This window comes from Austrofundulus limnaeus, unplaced genomic scaffold (assembly GCF_001266775.1).
Source record: "Austrofundulus limnaeus strain Quisiro unplaced genomic scaffold, Austrofundulus_limnaeus-1.0 Scaffold63, whole genome shotgun sequence".
Taxonomy (NCBI): domain Eukaryota; kingdom Metazoa; phylum Chordata; class Actinopteri; order Cyprinodontiformes; family Rivulidae; genus Austrofundulus; species Austrofundulus limnaeus.
The window spans coordinates 931,281-936,347 of NW_013952465.1; positions in this window are offsets into that span (position 1 = coordinate 931,281).

The window sequence follows — 5,067 nt, forward strand, 5'->3', positions numbered from 1 at the left end:
CCCATAACCACATCGCCTGAGAAAATCCCTTTAAATGCATTTTGTAAAAAACGTASAAACATATCCACTTTAAATCCTTATCTGTAATCTTGAAACAAAACTATACATTTTTTTGTCAGCTTAATAGATTGTCGGTATAAAATTTAAAAATGCAGCATGAAGTTTATTTTTTTKATTGAAGCAGGGAGTTTTAAATCACTCACCAGAGTACACATAAAATCTAAAATTACAAAAGTAGAAAAAAAMGAGAGTTAAACCCTGTCAAAATAAAACATATTCTTTATCGTGCAGAGAGATGATTACAGCTTTAGAGAAAATCCTGCAGATGTAAAAGAACGAATTGCCATTAAAGAATTAGTGATTTACATAAACTTAATGCTTATATAGTTTTTACAAACCTTTCAGCTTCCTGGATTATTTCAGTGGAAATCCAGCCAACAACACACTCCTGCCTTTATGAGAATGACCATTAGCAAGAAATAAAATCTCCTTAAAAGAGAAAAATGGGATTAATTTAATAGATTATTTGTATGTAATGGCTAAATTTACATCCATTTGACACAGAGACGACTGAAGCTCGATCAGTACTAGTAATAATAACAATTGATGGTTATGAATACAACTTTCCTCTTGATTATTTGTGCACACAATCAATTTAAACACACATTTAAATCATATAAACATGTTTCCTGATTTTAAGTTGAAATGAAAATCATCAGATTTTTTTCATTTCTTTGAAATTAAAAATACATTGAAATCTGTGAATGAGAAACACAGAGATTATTCAGGGTTTCTGAAACATGGATTTGTGGAGTACTTTTGAGTAGTCAGTATCTTACCTGTCGTAGACTCTAGACCATATGTGTCAAACTCAAGGCCTACAGGCCAAATGTGGCCTGCCACTGCATTTTATGTGGCCCACGAGAGCTTCGAAGAAGCTTTAATGTCTTAAAATAAGCGTATGCTGCTTTAAACCAACATTGACCATAAACTACATCTCCCATAATGCATGTTTATTATTTTACCCCCAAAATGACAGTGTTCCATCACTAGAAGTGCACAAATTTAAAGCCAGCAGCTGGCAAAATTCTCCATTTCACTGCACTTTTGCCAGGTACCTTTGCTACATACCAATTGTACCGAGAAGTGGGAATTCCCCACTTACAAGTTGTGAATTTAAACTGGAATGCCCCTCCAGTGGGAATTCCCAGTGGGAAATATGGAGAGTTCAGAATTCAAGACAGCARCTACTCTAAATATTATTTTAATTTTTTTATTTAACATTTATTTAGTCATATACATAATACAGGATGTGTTAAAAAGCTGTTTCTTTGCAGGAAGCATGATGTAGAGCTCAGTTATTGTTTGTTAGAGGTGCTCAGCTATAGCAATGAGATGAGGAACGTAGTGTTTAGTTGAAGTTAAACACAAAACATCAAAGTTATTACAATTGGCCCTTTGAGGGCCACCATTACGCTCATGTGACCCTCTGTGATCACAAGGTCTCTCAACGCTTTTCATAAAGCAGAACAGTGTTTACATTTGTAGAGCTTAAAACTGTAATAAATTACACAAAACATTGTTTATATTCACAGAACCACACACACACCAAACAAAAAAGTGTGACACCTGCTGTGAATGAATTATTTGATCAGAAATGATACAAACACACAGGAGGCCTTGTGTTTAATTTAGCCTCATGTTAACCGCTTCAGTGACCTTTTCATTCGGTTTCTTCTCCTTTGGGCAGATGGAAAGGTGCTTCGGTGGAGGAGATGGATGCACAGTTTGTTGGCAGATGTCTCCCTCTGTTAGCCCACCTGTTAGGACATGTCTGTCGTGGACACATGTAGGGAGTGAGTGGACGGAGATGACAAAAATGGAAAAACTTGCACGTGCGTCCCTCCAGGTCTCCGTCCACTTACAGGCCTCTGACGGGGCATTAGGTGGGTGCAAACCAAGCAGGTGTGTTTCTGTACGAGCTTCCCCTCCCCTGGGATAATGAATGTGTGAAGCGCTGTGAGCAGAGCTAGCCTGTGTGTTTATGTCCAATAATGCGTGTGAGTGTACGTGACCGTGTGTGTGCTTGGGGGAGGAGGCCAAGTGTGCCCGCTCTACACGCCTCACACACAGCCTCCAAACGCCCAGCCACCTGCTCCGGGATTAGCGAGCATGTGGATTACACGCGTCACAATGAAGATACACAAACACAAATATGCTCCCGGCCAACAAAGGACACGCTCACAGCAGACAGCCTCACAGCTAATCGCTTCACAATTATTAATATTTTAAAAGTTAGGGACAGAATGACTCTAATAAAGCTACAGTGTGAAATATGAAAGCTGTAGGTGGAAATGTGGAGTTTGTTTCTGGAGTGGATCCATTTTTACACGTTTGAGAGGTGCTTTTTATGCAGCTTTAAAGGTGTGTGACATGCACTGTCTCACTTTCCAACCACAAAAACACAACGTCAACAAAGAGTGATCAACAAGCCCTGAAACAAACACCCAAAACACAGAGTACTATAAAGGAGCTGTTTGTGTGAAAGTCACATACAACTAAATTATAGGAAAAACAAAAACATGAGGATTAAATGGGGCCCGATTTAATGTATTTATTTTTGCAGCAGTCTGATGAGCCTATAGTCTTTTTATGATGTGGAAAATTTAACAAAACGGTCAAATAATGTTAAATGTAAAGCCTACAGCAGGGCTATTCAACTCCTCGGGGAACCACAGGTAGGCCAACAGCTCAGGGGCCGGACATCCAGCAATTAAATAAATAGTCTATTTTAATTTGTTTCTGATCTAAAATCTAAAAAAAAGGTAAATAAAGACATTAGCAGCAGACTGAGATGTTTAGCTCTGTTATTCAAATCTTAACGTTTTTTATGAAGTCATAGGCGRCCAGACTGAAGTCACCTACATGCCAAAAGTGGCCCGCGGGCCTCTATTTTAATAGCCTTGGCCTACAGGTAAAGCTGTGACAAACTTTAGCTCATCAGCAAAAAAATATTTTAATATTTCGTTCTTGCACCCTACTTATAGTCTGGATTTATTCTTTTAAATCAATAACACTTTTTTAAAGTAAAAATAAATCAAAAACCATTCCTGCTAAACTAGAGGGTAAGAACGTACTCAATGAATTACAGATGAATCACATTTTTGACTTGTCTAAAGGTTTTTTACAAACACTGTTTTGAGTTTGTTGTTGATGCAGTTTACCTCTCTTTAAAGTTTCAGCTCACAGTCAAAATTAAATGGCAACAATATCAGAAAGAAGTGCAACATGAAAAAAGGTAGAGACAGATCCATTATGATTTTGGGTTTGAGATGATAGCRGGCACGCGCTAAATAGTCGGCAACATCATTATTTCTCAAAAAATAAATACATTTAAATATGTCCTGCTGATGCATCTCAGTAATCAGGTTGAAAAAAATCAAAAAGAAAAAAATTGTGTAGGTCTTTTGGACGGGTTCTTCTTTAGTGAAACGTTTCRTCTCTCCTCCAAGAGACTTCTTCAGTCTGATAAGTTTCAGGTGAACTCAGTCTTAAAAGCACTGCCTCCACCTGGACAAACAGGTTAGTCACATGCAAAAGAGGGCCATCCCTTAAAAATAGGCTTGATTAGCTCTATTGTTCACAGAAGGTCATGTGCCCCATCACCTGACTTATTGGTTTGGATGCTTCGGTTGTGGTTATTTGGTGTTTTGTTATGTAGATGTAGTGAATGCAAGCGGGGCTCAATGTCCCCTTGTTTTTGTCCCTCTCTCCCTCTTTGTGTTGGTGTCRTTGGGGCCCTGATTCACACCTTTTGCTCACAGGGGACTGAGTCATACTTGCAATAMCAKCAWTGTAGGAGGAGGACAACTGGACACGAAGGCCTCCACCTCTGTTTAATGGTGGATGGTTTTTCTTCACAAAAATGACCTCCTTTACTCCTCTCTCAAACCAACGTTCCTCTCTATCAAGAATGAGAACATCTTCATCCCTGAAAGAGTGACCGCTGGCCTGTAGATGAGTGTAAACTGCAGAGTCCTGACCCGACGAATTAGCTCATCTGTGCTGGCTCATTCTTTTACATTTAAATATATTTTTCTCACCGAAAACACAGTTTGCATGTGGACAAAAGAGGCAAATAGCAGAACAAACCCAGTTTTTAAAAATTTATTAAGTGGTTTAGATGAGACTTGAAATAAAATTAACTTTTCTCTGATTGGTGTGAATTAAAAAGGTGACAAAATTAGATCCTAATGGCATCAAGTTTTTTTTTACACATTTAAGTCTCCAGACAAGAGTAAAATCAAAAATAAGAACTTAAATAACAAATATAAAATATATTTTTCTGTTTTTAAGTTTATGTTCATCACAGATCAATATTTCAGTAAAATAATTAATTAATAATAATGTTACTCTTTAAGCACATGTGACTGGTTTCACCTTCCTCACATGTTGATGGAGATGAAGAGTTTGTTAAAGTGACAATGTTTTATTTTATTTTTTTTTATTTACTGTTATTTTACCAGGCAAATCCCATGTTGTGTTCGTGGTAGTGAATGCAGAGATCTTCCTCCACTGTCTCCCCTTCTCTCCCCTCCTGCTTTCTTCTGTCCCGTGGGGTCAGTGGGTTTGTTTTGCTAATGACCCCATCCCGTTACGACCTCATTCAGTTTGCGCTCAGTAATTGGTGGCACACTGACTCACTGCAGTGTCGGAGGGACGGGGTGACACGCCCAGAGGGGGTGATCCCATTGTAAACAGGCCTCCCTGACAAATAAGGCATTGTTATTGATGATTAACGGCAAATGAAGATGTGTGTGTGTGTGTGTGTGTGTGTGTGTGTGTGTGTGTGTGTGTGTGTGTGTGTGTGTGGGCACAGAAAAGAATGTATGTATTGAGTTAGGTGTGACTGAGCCACAGATTAACCTCTGCCTGGAGGACGGTGAAGCAGATTTTACAGAATATTGCAGATAAACTGTCTAAATTGGGCCTTAAGAGTACTGTCTTTATACAGTGGGTAAAATAAGTATTGAACACGTCAAAAATTTTCTCAGTAAATATATTACT